The sequence below is a fragment of the Zonotrichia leucophrys genome, chromosome 1, assembly GCF_028769735.1.
Source record: "Zonotrichia leucophrys gambelii isolate GWCS_2022_RI chromosome 1, RI_Zleu_2.0, whole genome shotgun sequence".
NCBI classification, from domain to species: Eukaryota; Metazoa; Chordata; class Aves; order Passeriformes; family Passerellidae; genus Zonotrichia; species Zonotrichia leucophrys.
In genome coordinates, this window is record NC_088169.1 from 50,012,634 (window position 1) to 50,031,764 (window position 19,131).

Consider the following 19,131-nt stretch of genomic DNA (forward strand, 5'->3'; position numbering starts at 1 on the left):
CTTTCTTTTCATGACTGCTCCTCTGTCTCTTCCACTTTCTGTCCCATGTCACTAAAGAGAAAGGTTTTATAACTGTGGACTGATATCTCACAACCCATCTTTTGATGATGGTGTTCCCAAACACAGTATTCAGCGCTGATGTCAGAATTGTTGGCACACCGCTGGGCAAGCTGTGGCTTTTTAAGGGCTTTGTGCCTGTGTGGAAAGAACAGGCTGCTGAGGGCTTGTGTGGAGAAAAAAATCCCTTGTAAATGCTAAGGAGACTGTGCTTAGGTATGGCCTAAAGGGTATCTCCTCACCTCTCCATATGAGGCAATCCAGATGTGTCCCTGCCAGGAGTCCTTTGGAGGAGGCCCCTGCCCTGTCTGCCCTGGAGCCAGCCCAGGAGACACATGAATCCTCCAGGGCTGTGCCATGCGAACATCCAGCTCTCCTGGTCACACCAGGGATGCCTGCCCGAGGACTGAAACACCTGTAAGGGCAGCCAGCCCTCCCCTGGGGCAGAGCTGAGCACTGGGGTGGCTGTGCAGCTCTGGGAACACCAGGAGAAGAAACACTGGCTTCTGCTTGTTCTGTTCGTCAGCTCTACCTGCCATGACCCACTGGCAGGGTAGAGCTGCTCTGTTCATAAATTGAATCTTCTTTTAACCAGGGCAGATGTGCAGCAAGTCAATCCACAGTCAAGAACATGTACCAGCAGAGAAACCATCATCTGAGGCTGGAAATGAAGGATGCAGGAATTTCCAGCAATGTTTAAGTCTTACTGAGACTGTGGGGAGCTGGATATCCCTGACACTCATTGGTATCCTTGGAGTAGATGGGATTGTTTGTTTCATATACAATTTTGTATTTGCTTTTTTATTGCCCATTCTATTTCCAATTTCAATACTTTTATTTTTCACTTTTTAATCTGTGTAATCTTAGTTAAATAATTTGGCTTTTAGTTTTGACTCAGTGCCTTGGGACCAATCTATTCTTTCTTGTTGTTATTTCTGTCCATGGCATAAGCTCTGGATGACATATGTAGTCTGTCTAAATATCAAAGGTTTTTAAAAAGGGAGCAAACGAGGGAAATGTCAGGAAAAAACATCACAGACTAGCTGTGGTTTACATGGAAAAACATTTTTTAATCAAAGCTGATTGCCAAGATAATGTCTAATATTGAATTTCAACGGATGTCCCAATTGCTGCTAAAAAGTGGACATGGTTCTTTGAACAAAGCCACCCACACTTTAAAAAGTGATTTTATCCTGGAGGCAGATGACTGCAGTGCAGCTCTCACAACCTGATTCTTTACCACAGTACTTCCATGGAACAGCAATTTGACACATTTACTTACTCCATGACAGAGCAGGTATTATAAAATTTGATGTGGCTAATATAAATCTAATCCACATTTCATGTTGACCAAACAGGTGTTATCTGTTCTATTTGTCTTCTTGCATGCTGCTTGTAAAATGGACATTTTACAAGTTCCTATGAGATAAAACCATGTGAGAGGTAGAAGCTTTCTGTCTCATTCAGGTTAACTCACTAGTTAAGCAGGTAGCTGAAAAGCCCAAGCCAAAAGTTTTATAAGAGAATGTCAGTGAAAATCAAAGAAACAATGTTTCTAGCCCTTGAACTATTGTGGGGATAAAAAAAAAAAAAGTCTATTTTCAGTTAGAGCGAGAAATCACTTAGCATCAAGAATTAGTACTGTCAAGAGCAAGAAATTGTCATTTCAGTCTTAGTCACTGAAGAGATAGGCAGGGAAAAGACAGGAGCAATTTTCAAAGAACTTGGGGAGAGGAACACAACTTGCAAAAGTCTCCAAGAAAACATGCTGTACTGTATTTAGCTGGAGTGCTCCCTGTGCCTACTGAAAAGGGTTTTCTTATAGAAATAAGTAGGCCTGTTACTTTATAATCCAGCATGTGCTTTACGAGACATATGGTCAGGGGGCTAGTGAAACTCACAGCAAGGAATAAAATCTAATTAAGAAGCAAACAAAGCTGAGTAAGGCATGTGTGTGGCAGAAGCATCCAGTGGAGTTGTGTGCAAGGATGCAAGCAGTGTTTGACTTGAGAAATGCAGCTGCTAGGGAGACACTGTGCAACTATGATGGTGCCAACAGGAAAACACAAGTTTCTTGTTCACAACAAAACATTTTTGGAAGTTTTCTAGCTCTTCTATGCATTGATTCATATCACATATTTTACTGCAAAGCAAAACTGAGAGGGAAGAGTAGAGTTAATTAAGGCCCTCTTAAGAATTTTAACACATTATAAAGATGTATTTCATGGTGCTGATGTGAACATGATGATGGGGGAAGTAATGAGATTACTGGCTAGCCAGCAAAGAAAAGGACTTATACACTAATGTACTCACCAGTCCTATAAATGCCAAGAAAACTTTTAAACTTTAGTACAACCACAGTTTTATATCACAAGCTAATATTTGCATAAAATCCCTGAACAGAATTCCCACTGTCAAAGACCGAATTTGAATTTAGTATATGTCCTGTGAAAAGACCATACCACATGGTGATGCCACAGCAAGGCAGACTGTAACACTGCAAAGCAAATGTTCAGGGGTGAATATTGGACCAAACAGGCATACTGAAGCTGAAGAAAACTTAGATCCTCTTAATTGGGCTTCGAAAGAAATTTGGACAGTCCCAGGGAAACTAAAACTTCAAGGAGGTATCTAGATCAAAATAAATGAAAGACCCAGGGATGCTGTGTGAGATCTGACAGATCTTAGGTTTTATTGGAATCTCTCAGATTCTCTTATGTTCTGCTCTTGAAACGTTACATGATGGCAGCACTGAGACTCAGAAATGCCTTTTTCAATAAAAGCAAAACTAAACAAGCTTCTTCACCAAGCTGTGGAGCAGCTGGAGCAAGAGAATAATACATCTGAAAGAGACTTGACAAAACCAGTTTTGTCATGAGGGTCCTGAAAAAAGGAGAAGAATAAGTTTGGATTTAAAAAGAGGGGCTTGTTGCTGGCTTTCCATTATGGAACAGTTCTATCTTTCAATCTTAGCTATTTCAATGGTATAAATCCATCACAAACCACTGGAAAATATAATGTAGAGACTGTTGGACAAATATTATCCAGAAAGGGTAGTCCCTATGACAGAAAAGCTGAAGAGGGTGTATTTTCATGGTTCTTAAGTGCCTGGGGAAATATAATAACATCATATTTGAATTATTTTACTCTTATGGTAAGAGGCTCTAGGTTGAGGACCATCACCTTCGGCAAATGAAAGAAAAAGAAAACTGTTTATGCCCACAAACTGTCCAATCCATAAGGAGAAAATGTCATAGGGACACAATTCTGTCACTGGTTGGAAGGTAATCAACGTACATTAATGATGAGGCAATAAATACAGATAATTCCTGCCTAGGATATTAAAAGACCTTTGGTGAAATAAACAGACTGTTGGGGAATGAACATCCAGTGATCCTTGTGAAATGTGTTAAGACTACAATAGTCAAGAACAACAAAGAATATTTTTGGAACTCCCAGCCCACCTATCAGAAAAATCAGATAAGTTTGTTTTTACAAGAGAAAAGTGCTGCCAAAAATTATTTCTCCATTCTCTGGAACATGAGCTATCCTAGAGAAGCTGAAGCCAGGAAACAGGCGGCTTATGGAAACTGAAAAGCCCATAAGGATGTGTAATTCTTTCACAATGCTCCAGTATGCTGTAGCAGAATTCAAAAAAGAACCTTTGCTGTGTTGTTGTCAATATCCAGAAATCTTGAAGAATAAAAGTATTACTTTTCTTAAGACCCCAAAATGAAATTTACTTGGAATCCAGAAGAATAACTTCCCACACCTGTGAAATGAATGTTCTTTCACACAGAAATAATTGAGCCCATCTTTTTGCATAGAACTTAATAATACATTAAATGAAAATCACAACTGTAATCATATACTTCCTTTGAGTCTGAAATAAGAAGCCAGCAAAGACCATTACATTTAAATTACTAGCATTGTTTTTCTCAAAGCATTATTTCTTCCCAAGGCTCTCGCAAAGCCATGCAAAAGGACTGAAAAATAAAAAGAGCCACCAAGGAGCAGAGGTTACCCATGCACAGCACTGCTGCTCTGCAGAGAGTCAGAAAATCAAGCCTCTGCTTCCTGGACTGTTTCAGCAAAAAGTTGGTGTTTACAAACAGCTCAGACAGCACTCAGTGAGCAGAGACCCAGCTGCAGTAAACCAGACAAGACAGAGAGACTGCTGGGCACCACGTTAGTCATCCAAAGTCCATATAAACTAATGGCAAAAGAGGGACCTGAGATCAAGGTCAGATGAATAGGTTATAAACTCAAGTCAGCAGTGAAGCTGTAAATAAAAACGACTTCAAACTTGGGGCAGACTATAAAGAGTTGAAGTCTTTTTTTTTTTTAATTAAAGAAGTATCCCAAAATTGGGAAAAAAGCCAGCAAGCTCCTTTTCCCTTCCAGCAGCTAGAGGGGAGTGGAGTTTCAATTTTAGATATTGGTAACTAATCTGGAGCTAATATAAACTACTAATCTCTTACTTATGCCCCAGGTCTAACATCTTCCTCAGTCCTGCATTTAAAAGTGTCATTCAAAATGTTCAGGATATTAAAGTTTCAACTTTCCTGGGGAAATGAAGAAATAACTGTAGTTTCTGTGGAATTTTTCAAGATTATTTGCTACTTAAAAAGCTGTTGCCAGAGCTAAATTAAAAACAAAAATTGAAGAAGGATTTCCAAAAAGTTAAGATGTCCAAAATAACACATGATAATTGAATGTCTGGTACACCATCTCTGTTTCAGTTATCCCAAATAATGGAGAATCTCCACTTGCATATAATTAGGCCACTGAAACAATCTTGACTCTGTCCCATAGTCCCATGGTGCAATAGCCATTTGATTAAGATTGTGATTGTGATTAAAGCTTCTCAGCCTGAAGTCCCAGGGCAGTATAAATTTCTTTTTCATTTTGTGATGTTTTATTTTCAATTCTCTTATGCTAACCTCTCTTACCTTTGCTGCAATGAGTAGAATTTTGAAAAGGTTTGAGATTGCATGGCATTTGCTGCCAAGATTAGCATAGCTAAAAATTCATCTGCGTTTAACTATTCCCATCAGTGAGGCTATCAAAGAACTTCTCCTTTCAAAAAGGTTTTCAATCCTGTTGCTCTAAATGGGACTAGGGGCAAATGTCCCCTCTTGTGCTGTGGTGGTCAGCACCTTGTTCTGCTTCCAACAACATGGTGCTGACAGCAAGTTAAACCTCCAGCTAAGCTGCCCCACAAGGACACCTAATTGGCAGGATGAATTTGCTCATGCTCCTCTACTACCAGCTGATCTAAATCTCCACTTTCTGATAGTGCATTGCTGCTGTTAACTAGCTCAATTTTGTCTACACTCAGAAACCTGGAGTCCTTGATAAGGCAAGGTAGGTCCTGTTCTATGAGGGACATAAATGCATATTTTCTTCTAACTCAGGTAATGGGCCTCATGTTTTTGTAACAGAATTATTTGAGCTCACTTTTCCTTTTGAAAGTCCAAGTATAATGACAAGGTTGACCACACATTTGTTATGTCTCCCGTTTTTGATCATAGAAAGTCAATGCACATCCTTACTGATACAAAGTGATAAAGCTCTTTGCAGTTTTTGTGCAGGACAAGTATTAGCTGGCTTGCTTTTCCAAGTTTCTAAACAATTCATTCTTGCTCCTTCCCATTTCTGAGGCTTATTAGGTTATGAATTTTATTTCTCTTTGTCTGCCTTTCCTAACAAGTGTTCTCTTTCAGCTAAGTCCTTCCTTTCTGTTGCCATGCACAATTTTTTTCCCCATTAGGTTGCTATGTATTATCAGGTTTCTCCTTATTTTTCTGCTCATGTGACTTCTGCTCACCATCCCCCCCCACATTACTCCACACCTTTTATTCATTGCCCTCTCTGCTCCCACAAGCAGAGCTGAATAAAATTTTACAAGTGAACACTGTAAGAAGCTTAAATGGAGATTCTTTGCTATAGCTAGACTTAAAACATAAAAAAAAAAAAAAGCAAAATTCAAACTTTAAGAAATGGGATTTCATATTCCCCATGAAGAATGCCTTTTAATAAACCCCAAATTTAATACAAACAGTTCTGGTGAAATGAGGAAGTCCTTGGCTGTAATTATCTAATCTATTGTCACGCTCAATAAACATAGCATAAATGATCACTGAAGTTAAGCTACACTTCACTATGTTTGTTTAAAAACACATGATAGACTCTCTCTGGGATCTAATTTATTAAACCCACTTCAACAAACAGTGGCATGAAGAAGAAATCAATTTGTTTTCCTCCATCAGGAAGAGGAACTAAACAACTGGTGTTCCATACCAGGTAATTCAAGTAATACATTGTATACATTGTCCCAGATGTCAGTATGGAAATTACCTTCCTAAAAACTGTGAAATTTCTAGGGGGTCCTTGAAATTCCCTCCAACTTTTTCTTCCACTGATGGTGCAGCAATGATTATAGTGCTCCACTACTGAAATTGCTTCTGTCATACAACTTAAGCATTGGCTTGAGTTCAAAATGACTCAGCATGGAAATTATGGGTCATTGTCAGAGCCAACAAACTCAAGATAAAAGATTCACCACAGCCTCTCCTGCACCTAACTTAATCTTTTATGGAAAGTTGATCTTCTGGAGCTCACTTACTTATCTTTATTATCCAAACCTCTTCTTCTGCAAGTTTCTTTCTGAATTCTCCTCTTCTGTTACTAGAGCCCAAACACCAACCCTTGCTTGCTGGACTTTGACTTTTCTCCATTCATGATGAAGACCCAGCTAAAAGAAGCCCTGACAGTGGTGTTTGTCCATTTTTCCTCTCTACCTCACCCTCCATGCAAACCAGACCTTGCTCTTCGCTGCTTCTGTAGATGGAAAGAGCATCCCTCGGCCACAGCTGCCCTTTATGATTGCTCCCTTCATCTGGGGGAAAAATCTAAGAGAATAAATGGTAGAGTAAAATAATAAACAGAGGTGATACAATAATGCCATTAAAAAAACCAACCAAACAAAAAACCATAGTAATCTAATAATATATTTGGTTCAGCCTTATGTGATGATGCCAAGACACCTTTTACCACTCCTCTAAAATGCTGTGCCAGAGCATGGCCTTTGCTGGGGTTTCATGCCAGCCTGAATGGAGGCTCACACCTGCATGTTTTTTATGAAGGTTTTACTTTGTTACCTGCAATAGAATCACTGTCAATATATCTTGGTATAAGAGGAAAATAAAACTGACTTCCTGCTCTTTATTGAATAGAGACCTCCTTTCACCTCTTTTCACCTCTTTTCACCTCTTTCTTTTTACCTGCCAGAAAGTTTCAGTTCCTCTCACATATCAGCTCTACAAAAAGAAAAAAATGTCTGTTTCTAGGTACTCCTTGAACAGGTTTTATATTAAAACACCAGTGTAAATTCTCAATCAGTATATATTAAAGTAGTGTCTCTGACTGCAGAGCAGATTTGTGGCAGCCAAAATGTATGAAAACCTTAAAAACCAAATTGAATGGGCTTCTTTTGTACCACTAAATCCCATCTCTAGCAAATGCAGTCTATTTTGCCAAATAACCTATTTCATAAACCAATTACACTGTTTGGTTTTGATATGTGAATATTGCTTGCTTTGTGATAATAAAGCAAGTATTTTCTTCTTTATTTTTGGGAGGAGGAGGGAGGAAGTGGGGATTTGCAGGGTGGGGAGAAGCAGAATGTGTCTAAAATTATTGTGCTGAATATGGAAGAACTATTTCTTTGTCAAAGCAATAGGAATGGAAAATGGAGTAGAAAATTTCTAAATAATCTAAGGACTCTTTTCTGAATCTTGCTTCAGCTGGAGATGGCTGCCAATAACATAAACTTAAAAGTAAGGTACAGGGATGCCCTATGCTATAAAGTTTGTTTTCTGTACCCTGCACGTTGTGCAATTAATGTGGCCCCAATGTCTGGCACTGCCTGAACTCTCTTTCTAGAGCATATACAAAAATTCCATGGGCTTCTAAGTCCTTTCACTCACATCAACTCCCATAGAAGCTTGGTTTAGTAATGTCCATATCAGGAAATGCTACCAAGTTCCTCTTTCAAGTCTTGTAAAATGCATGTCCTATGGCAGGCTGCTCGAGGATCAAAGCACTGTAGTGTCCTTCCTTATAAAGTCAAAACCTAATAGTGAGAAGAGCCAACAACATTGTGCAAGAGTAATGAAGAAAGAGAGTCACAGGTCTCAAAAGTAATACAGCTGCTTCACTGTGATGCCGCTTCTGCACTAATAAATATCAGCATTCAGCTGCCTCCCAGTCCAGGATGAGGCAAACCAAGCAGTATCTGCAGACTCCACACTGATGAGGTTGCAATCTCCTCAGAGCCCAGCTCTGTCCTGAGGGTCTTGCTGGGAGGGGAGAATACATCCTCCCACTGTAGTAACAGTGTGGTAGTGTTAGAAGACAGAAGAAAAAGACCATCCAAATGAGTCAGGCACCTCATCCCGAAGCAGAAGATGCAGAAGGAAGCTGAGTCACAGGTTCAGGCGTGCTCGCGGTGACGGAGAAAACCCTCCCAAACACCATCAGTTTCCTCAGATGTTTACTTCCTCCCCAATGCTGAGACTGCTGCTCCTACCCCTCTCGTCACTGAACTACTTCTGGTTTATTAATCCCAACCTCCCTCCCCCATTTTTTCTTCTTCTCCCGAACTGGATTTATTATCTGGAGCAGAACCATCTGTTTAAGTAATTTGCGTTTAACTGTTCACCTTTTGTCTTTTAGTACACTTCCCCAACTCAGTTTTGATTTTCATCCTCCTAATTTGCAAGCTAGTCCGGAGAAAACTGACTGCGCCGAGTGCCACTGTCCCTTGCAATGTTCAGAAGACAAAGACACTCGTCATGACCAGCTGCGAGTTCCTGCATTCTAAGCTTAATTTAGACTTTTCTCTTCATTTTAATTTTTATTTGGTAAAAAACGGGGAGATGTGGTAGTGTGTTGTTAAGTTTCTTGTGTTGTTCCCCCAATTTATGTATTGTTCTCCCCTATTATGTGTAAAATGGTTTCGTTCTCCCAGTTTTTCCCGCCACTGCTAGCCTGTCAGCTAAGTTGCTATAGCAACTGCTATTCATAGTTGCCGATATATAATTGCTTCTCCCTGGTTTCCCTTATAAGTGAAAGTTGTTTCCTCCCTGTCCAGTCAATCACTCCCTTCCTCCTCCCAGGTTTCGAGAACCTTCTCCTCTCTAGAGATGGTGGTTGGCTGGGGTCCCAGGACACCTCCTTTACCTTTTGATTATTGGTCTCCATGGAGTGTCAGTTCTGTGAAGTTCATCCCCTCACCTTTCCTGATTGGCTCTGTCTGTACCCACCCCCCTTGCTTTATAATCCTGTTTTCACCCCTTTTGAAAAAAACTTTTTCCCGGATGGTTTCCCGGTGTTTTGAATGCGGCATCACCGTCAATAAACCGATGTTTAACCCCGGGAAATGGTCAGTTCCGTTCCTCTCCTATACCAGCGAGGTACGCCAGTCCGCAGCCAGCACAGCCCGAGGCCATCAGATGCCGGAAGGGTGCTGGCCAAGAATTGCAGAGAGGCGTCAGCCTTTCGCCCTCAGCTAGTAAGATTCTGAACTTCGGGCCACATACGTACATCTCTGCATAACAGTGTGACCAATCTTGTTTTGGAAATTGAACCAGGCCCAGTATAAGCTTGCCTACTTTTTGAAATTTATGGGTTGCAAAAGTCACTTCCAATAGAAGTTATCTGAAGAAACTGTCCTCAGGAAGGTTTAGGAATTTTTAAATTGGCTTTACTCAGTGCACCACTAAGCCATTCTGTAATCAAAATAACAGCTTCCTGTTAATCTCTGCTGGTAAAATCCCTCCATTTCAAATCCTGATGTGTTAGAAGCCAGATCCCGTGGAGCTTCCTTTACAAGGCCAGATCTTGATGTGTATGGCTGTGAGATGAGATTGGGGCCTGAAGGATGATGGCAACTGAAGAAACACCTCCTGAGTTGCAGGGTAGGGGACACTCCCTTAAGCCAAAGGCTTTAAAGATAATGTAGAAACTGAATGGAGGTCTGTTTTGTGCTAAAATAAATATTTCTAGTTAAACTAACTATTAACTGAAAATAGAAACCTGTTTGTGGGACTTGGTGTCTTTGGTTCCTGTTCCTGAGTCTCCTATTTTTGGAAAAGGATTTCAAAGAAGTGAAACTCACCATACAATCCTGTGATAGTGCAGGAATTTGTAACTGTTCCAATAGTTCCTGTTATTTCACTTGGAAGGTAGAAATAATTTACATGTGGTCCCAAGCATGGGTGTATGTGAAAAGGTGCTTTTTCTAAGGCTATATCCCTCTACATGTTTAGACATTAAGAACTCCAAGAAGAGTTGGAAGTGACATTTGCTTTCCAAAATGAAGTCTTATGTTATCCACATTTGGTTGGTAGCACTGTCTAGATGTGGAATGAGGCAAAACATGGAAGAAATTGAGGGCTTGAAAAATGAAGGACTTAACTGCATTTGAGAGGAGTTTAATATGTGACTAAGTAGAGAATTTCATCTCTCTGACAGTGATTGTGTATCAGATGGCAAGCAGCATCTTCCTTCATTCATTGTTTTTCCTTTGGCTACTGTTGCATCAGGCTTATGTACATCTGCTGGACCCAAATGATTACATGAACAGTAGTGTTTATGAACAAGTGTCTCAAAAGCATCTTCACAACAAATACCCACTCAAAACCAGCAATCATATCATCCCTCAAACCTCTTTAAAATCTAAAGACTTGATGACACAATCAAATAATTTCTTTACAGTGCTGGTACATGGAGGTTCAGAAGCATTTTTTTGCTGTCCTGAGCCATCTCCAACAAATTCCTATCCAGTCAAATGGTTTTTGTGAGCCAGTGGGAAAATTTCAAGTAATCAGGCTGCATTGCATCATGTCATCATTCACCAAGAGCTTTGTTGGAAACAACTTTTGCTAAAAGAATTGGTGAAGTATGTGCATCATTGTACAAAATGCCCTCCTACTGAACAGAAGAGGACTTCAAAACACCTTCCAAGTGAGAAGGCTGTAAGCCAGAGCACCTGGAATGTAGGCTATACAGTGTATTTCTAGAGGCTGAAACAGAAGGAAACCGTCTTCTAGAAGAAAATTAGCATGTTGACTTTCTTCCTCTAATGACACTGTTAGTGCATTTCATACCAAAGCAGGAAAAGTGCTGGTCCCACCATTTGATGACATCTGGGATAAATTAAAGCTATTGCACTCATATTAAATAAGGGGCAAATTGCACAATGCAGTGAACCAGCTTCACTCACTAAAGATATTAGTCCAAATTTACAGCTCTCATAAGGAGCTACAGCTCAGCTGGGCTCAACAGTCTCACACCCTTTTACATCAGCAGTTAAACTCAGCCAGTGTTTCTCTGAGATATTTTTGTACTCTGTTCCCAAGCACTTATTTGGCTTCCTGGGCCAATGTCACTCTCTTAAACAAACAAAGTGACAGCAAGTTAGCCATTTAGATAATTTTTGTCCAAAGGAAAATACTTCCAATTCAAATGATTTTTCATAAAAAGCCTTTTTTCAAAGGAAAAGTCTGTGTGGTTTGTCTCTTGTTCCTCTCAGTGGGAATAAACTACATCTGAATACAGAGAAAATCTTAACTCATGAGAGACAATGGTTCTTGCTTACATTATGAACATAAGGTCACATCCTCAACACTCTAAGGGCATGAAGTCAATACAGCTCTGTAGATAAGATGTCAGAGTTTTGTGCTGAGGATCCCAGATTAGTTTTGCTGTGTTGGCTACCATGCCATGCAATAGCTGGGATGCCAGTCTTCATGTAATTCAGGGTCTCTGGCAATCTGGGCAGGTTGTGATGATGCCTGAAAAGGTATGGCAATAGAGTGAAAGGGTACAGCGGGTGTGAGTCTGTTCCTGTGCTGCCGTCAGACATCCTCCTGCAGGGGCTTAACCTAATTCTGGCTGCAGACTTGCACAGCTCTGGCCAGCAGTGTTTATAAATAGGAGTGTGATCTACTAAAAAGTTTCTAAATTCAATTATTGCTTTTTATTTCCTGTACCATTGCAACAATGATTGTTTTATTTTGCTTTTGCATGCTATCATTCAGCACAAGCTCTTTTTGTACAGGTTTTCTTTAGGGCCCTTTTCTCTTATTTTCCCTCCTACCCTCACATTTTTGTGTTTCTGTTCTGCATTTGTAGATTCATTTGTAACTGGTAACTTAAAACAGATTGTCTTCTTTTTCACTGGGTCTAATATTGAAACTTAATCAGGAAGAAAGAAGGATGAGCTGATATGGTGAGGAAAGGGAAGGATAAATTCTTGCTGTGCACAAAAAGTAATGTCTGCCAGCAGTAGTGCTAAGTAGCTACAGAAAGGGCAAACATCTCACAAGTTAGTCTCTTGTTCATGCTTGTAGTAGCTCACTGTTTTCCTCAGGCTTCATGTTGCTGTCTCCCAGCTGGGGGCTGAGAACCCTTCTCTATTCTCCAGTTCCCATGGTTTGCAATCTCCCGGGGTAGTGCCAAGAGGCTGAATACAGTTTAGGGGCTGAGAACACTCTGTGTGTGTATATGAGTGTCTGTGTGGCAAACCCACCCTAAAGCCCAGCTGGAAGCAGTTCTTAACAGCAGCCTCAATATACAAATGTCAGCTATGGCACCTTTGCAACCTCAGGTGTTGGAGATACCAGCTCCACATGCCCAGCACTGCCTTCAAGATGCTGTGACTTGTGGACACAGTAGGCAGAAGCTCTGAGAGCTGGGACAGATAGTGCTGAGAGGACTTAGCAGGGCCAAAGCCACAATCCTCCTGCAGGGTCCATCCCCATCCCCTGCTGACCTGCTGCTGGAGCTTGGGTGCTAGTCTTGCTGTGAATCATGGAGGAAAGAGCAGAACAAATGACAGGCATTAATTTCCCCTGTAAGACTGGCAGAATGAGCAAAAATTTTTCTTCACTACTCTGTTTGCACAATGTGTCCGCTGAGCAAGTGCCTCCCAGGAATCCTGCAGGTGGAAATCGATCTCTCCTGCAACCTCCTCACCCAGCCCACACAGATGCCAAAAGTCAGAGGACTGCTTGTGCTGGGGCTGAGTTCACATGCAGGAAGAACCTGTAAATGCTGCCACTTTGACACAGACTTTACAACTCACCACAGAACTATGTGAGAACATTAAAGCTTTTTCCATCCCCAGTTTTGAAATTCACATTGAAAAATTTTCTACATTAGTGTTCTCATTTCACATACTTTCTGAGAAATAGTGCTCATTTAATCCAAATATGCAATATGGATGCATTTATACTAACATAGAGCTGTTCATTCAAACCAACTTCATTTTGCACAGATTGGCACAATTGATTTTTTGTGATTTACTAGTGCCCCAAACTCAAAATCAATGGAGCCATTGTGAAAAATCTGCAGATATGCAGAAACTATTTGCCTAGCCCTGGCAATTTAACTTTCATCATCACCAGCAATTTCACTGCAGAGCATTTTGATGGAAGTGCTCACTTGCTCCCACTGTTTTAAGCTTTGCTGGCATTTCATGTAGTGTAACTATTTGCTGAGGGGGCAGGTGGTTAGAGGTTTATATACGTGCTTCTGGAGGGATAAAATAATTTCTTCCACACCTATTCACAATTGTTGGTAACATGGTGTGGTATTAAGAAAGGGAAATGAGGAGACACTTGACACCATTTTGCTGCCTGCTCTGTAATATGAAGCCTGAAGAAATTTGAGTCTGTAGACTCTAAAGAAAAGAATTAATTCATTTATGTACTCTAACGCCTTTTTTCCCCCTAGTTATTATTGTGGGAATCCATAAAGTTAGAGGGTTTTTAGGAAATGGTTAAAAAAGAGTATTTAGGCCTCAGGATGTGGCCTGAAGTTCCCAAGCAAGCAGAAAAGTTTCCCAAGCAGTAGACGTGACAAATAACAATAGGACTCTGTAGATGTGGCTTTAGGATGGCAACAAGTTTATTTAATGTATATCTTTAGAAGGTTACTGTGAATAGAGCTCTGTTCTTTGTCTTTTATGAACCAGTCTTTGTTTTAACTACTCTTACGTATGTTTTATAAGATTGGATGGAAAGCTTGTCAATATGTCTTGTTTTGGTGTGATTGGTTGAAATCTAAACTGAGATGGTTTTATGTCATTCCGTTTTACCCCACCTTCGGGGACATTTTCCTTTAGGCCAGCATGCTGTTAACATCTAACAATGTTCTGAGGCTGATGTACTAATAAACAAAAAGGCTGGTCTGAATTTGTCCAGTGTGGTCCATATTTGGACTTTTTGCCGCGGCAAGTGGGTTCCTCTCTTAAGACGTGGGTTCCTGAAACCATTGGATCTATAGCTACCCTGGTGCTCCGGCATTTATTGTAACTAAAAGGCTTGTTTATTTGATGAATCTCCCATTCAAGTTAGGAACAGGGAGATGGGAAGAAAAGACACCTGAGCAGCAAAGGAGTCAGTTAATGATGGGACAACAGAAGGGATGTGTGCTATGGTAGCTGCCATCAGTGATCCTGTGTGGGCAAGCAACCTCAAAGGAAAAAATGCTGGTCAAAGTTTCCAAGTTAATTTCCAAGTACATATTTTGCTTTTTATTTTTTCTGAGACACTATGGGAACTTTGAGTTTTCAGCTCAGCTATGACATACAAGGCTCAATCTTCAGTGTTTTTTGGAACAGATTCAGATGTTTGGTGCATCACTGAGATGTACCTAGGATCACCATGGGAAATCAGGTGCTGATGTTCATGCTGAATGCAGATGTCCAGCAACTCGTGGGACAATCTAACCCTGTTTTGCTAGTACAAAGTGTTTCTGTCAAACAAAAAGTGTTTCTGACAAAATAAAAACCTACAATTTAAAGGCCTTGATTTAATAAATTTCTTTCACACATCTTCTTCCTTCAGATTACATGCAAAATATGTACTAAACAACACAACAGTTTGGTATCAAAAGGAAGACATCCTTCACGTCCTGCTGCGTGTTATGAGCACAGGATCCCAGAAATGTGCTCTGATCAACACACCTACACAGATCACTTCCAACTTTGGGGCCAGATTTAGCAGCAGAAATGAGAAACAAAACCATCACATAAAGGGAAAGATGAAGTAAGATGCAAGCAGTTTATGTACTCTAACACTTCATCTATGAGGGTCATATAATTTATTTTGTTAAAATGACCCAATCAGTAATTTGCAGCCTAAAAATACTTTATATAAATATGGAGTCTAATAATAGTATGGCTGGCTTCATTCCTATGCACTCTCAAACTCATCTGAGATACTACGAGAGGTTTTAAATGGAGGCTTTTACTTTTCTGTAGGCAGCTGTGCACTTGGACCTACTTAATATCTTCTCCACCTATACATCCTCACTCTCCTGGGGCTCAGTCTTCAGTCTTCTCATGGAAATGAACTAAATTTACCTACAGTCTGCCTGTTCAAGCACTGGTTCCTAAGGTTTGCTGAAATGAGTTGCTCTGGGGATTAAGCAGTATACAGTAGCAAATGAATTCCTGGAGTCAAAAGGAGTCAAACACCTTGAATAGGATTTATCCTTCTAGATCTTCCTCACATATCCAAACATCTGACTTACCACAAGCTCCTGCCTTCCAGTAGTAATCACCCATCTCAGCTATGCAATCATGTAAACCAATATGTAAACCTCTGTATTTGGGATTTTTATGTGATTACAGAAGAGGCTATCTGCATCACAGTGCACCTAATAACTGTCCCCTTTGAAAAACTAAGGGACAGTTGTGGTCTCTGCATTATTTTCTGTTTTAAGGAAGAAAGTGTAATTAGCTTTAAACCTCTCCAGAAATCAAGTGCGTCAGCAACAAAAAACTAATGAGGTGATGAGCTGGATGGCCTATCAGGACAAAGAAACCAATTAAAAGCAAAACTACAGTAGGTCATTTTGAATAGCTCTAGCCTCACTTATTAAAAACTCAAACTCCTCAGAAATGTCATGACATTACATATCAACATATTCCTTTCTGTGCCTTTATCCTGGATTGTTTTCCAGATGAGACATCCTTGTTGTCATAGCTCGCTTTGAGGATGTTGGTAATGAAATAGACATCCTAGAGCTAAGCTCTGTATACTTCTGCTTATAATTCTTTACAGAGTAAAAGCTATCATTTTCTGCTCACCAACTAACTGATGTTTGAAAACTTGCCAGAAAAAAAAGAAGTGCACAAATAATTGCAGCTATTGTCACACAGAATGTAAACTGACCGCAGCAGGAATGGCAGGTTAGCAGGTCCCAAATTATTTATACATTTTAACAACAATATATGCAGAAACCTAATAAACTGGCAGCTGCTGGAAAATTGCATCTTAGAAATTGAATACAGAAAAGCTGTTTGCAGATAGTAAAAAGGAAAACAGCAGTCCTAGACTACACTAAACCCTGGGAAATAACTGAGTTTAATATTATTCCTCTTGGCTATGTGTTCCCTGGGACTTGCTGTTCTTGTGTCAGGATCCATCTCTCTTTTTCAAAGGATTGCACTCTCTAAGTGATCAGTTTGATGGATCCAGCCTGCTGCTGTTATCTATCTTCCCTTCCCAACCTTTCCAGCCCTCCACAGAGAAATTCAGCCCTTGAATGCTGTCTGACATGCTTAATGCCTTCCCTCTCGACCCACTTCCTTGGCATACCTGTAATATTCCTGATATTTCATATATTCCATGATGTGTCTGTCCTTAATCACATTTCCTGACTTGCTTCTTCATGCTCCAGCTGGTTTAATTTCTTGCTATTGAGGTTTTTGCTAGAAGAGTTTTCTGATAAGGGGAGAAAAAAGCCCTAAACACTCCAGTGCCTTTGAATCCAGTCCTCTGGATTTCGCAAATCTGGCCCACCTATGGATTTCAGTCTCTTTTATAAAATTGCTTTCATCTGAAATACTTTTGCCTTCTTTAAGAAAGGGTCTTACCCTGTGATTGTATAGTACAACCATCCACAATTTCACTCTTCACTCCAGTGAACAGCAATGGTTTTTTCTCTGTCCATATACCCATCCGAAGAGATGTATTTTATAAACAGTGAGTACTTTGGCACATTTAAATAAGCTTGGGAGTACTTAGAAAAAAATAAGCTGATTTATATGGAAAAGAAAAAGATGAGGCCAGTGGTGCAGGCTGAATCCTTAAGCTGTATAGGCTTATTTTATTTAGCTGAACCACAAAATGTCTAAAATATTTAAATACCTATTGTAAAAAATGAGCATAGCATAACATTAGCTAAGAAGTCAGAATAATAAAGACTGCTACCAGTAGAGAGGGTGTTGTTCAAGAGAAATTTTCAAGCAACAAGGCAGATGGACAAATGTATAAATGCCCAATTCTGTCAAGTTGCTTGAACCAAGGAGAACTAATCCTGAAACAATTACACAAGATTTATATATAGAAAACAAGAAAAGGGAAGCTAAAAGCAGAAGGCTAGAATTGAAGCAGAAAATGGCTTTAAAATCCATACAGATTCAGACCACTGGATTCAGACAGATGAAAACATCAAGTCAGCCTGAGGACACCAAAATTATCTTGACAGAGCTAAGCTGTGTGCCTGGCCAGGAGCTGATAGAGAAATGATAACAACCAGTGGGTAGGTACAGATAGAAAGGAAAGCAGTAACAGTTCGTTTGGAGAGCAGATGAGGTGAGGAAATGATATTTGACATCGGTTCAGTGTTTTGACCTCACTTGTCTTTGTTTTTTTTTTAGCATCTCCTGTGCTGGCTGCATCATATCATACTTGCAGAAGGAAATTCAATAAGCACTACCGGTATTAGTGGATATTTGTACCTCCTTTATGAAAAAACAGACTCGAGTTTAATGGCAGCCCATGCTTTATGATAAAAGTCTGAAAAAGGGCATCAGCCATTTTGAGTTACTTACTAGCATAACTAACATTATGCAGACTTTTCTGTGGTGTTGTGCCCACTTTTTTTCAAATGCCTATTTGAGCATTTAAATGAGCTTCCATTATTTCTACAGAAATTTCTACTTCCACAGACTAATTACTTGAAAATATGTATTAATAACTTGTGTTTTCAGTTCCTTTCTTAAAATTTTTTTTAAAAACCCAAGCAAACAATGATGACTTCATTATAAACAAGACTCACTTCAAATACAGCTCACAGAAGTCTGTACAATTTTCTTCTTTTCTCAGTGAGACTGATCTTTCACATACAGACATATTGGCATTTAAATTTGATTTACCACATTTGAAAATAATTCAGTAGTGGATTTACAGGAGTTGGTATTGGGATGTGTCTTTTTTTTTTTGTTGCTCCACTCTAACACAAATGTGATTTCCTGCCATGTTTAACAAGATTAGGTGATCTTTATTCAGTTCCTCTCCTTCCATTCTTCCTGTGCAATTTAGAAGTTGTAATTTGAAAGAAAAAGAGGTAACAATGGTAGAATATTTGTGCCTATTTTCCAGCAGCAGTAAGAGAGAGAAGACAAACACAGTGATAATAAGCTCATAAGGGTGGCATCACCATGGTAAATTGTCAAGAGTAACTCCTCAGTAGGGCACAGAACTAAATTTAGAAGGCTACACTCCTGGTGAGTCATTGATCACTGCGCAAGAAGCATGGTCTTCTGTTGTGAATACATCAGCTGCCTTTTGCATGCATGGCAATGCAGGTTGGCAGGGATCGAATTATGCAGTTGTGCAAGTTATGTCTTAAATTGTCACAGGTGAGATGGAGCAAACAACAATGCATGGTGGATCTGGATATTGGGGTTTATTTAGGAACCCCTGAGATTTAAGCTTTTGCTCTGCCTTATTTCCTCACACACTCATCCTCTCCCTCCCCACCAGCACCGTGCTCCCCTGGTCTCAGTGTCCCTCTGCACAGGGAGGTGTCTTTGCTGGCCAGGGAAGGACAGGCAGAAAGCCCAGTCAGGTGATGCTGTGCCACTGCTCACAGGTACCAGTCTCAGCTGTGAGAGGTCTCTGATCCAGAGTGCCTGCTCATCCCCTAGCACTTGTCACCAGGCAGTGATCTGATCTCCAGGGTCTCCTGCAACTTCCAGGATCTTTTCTC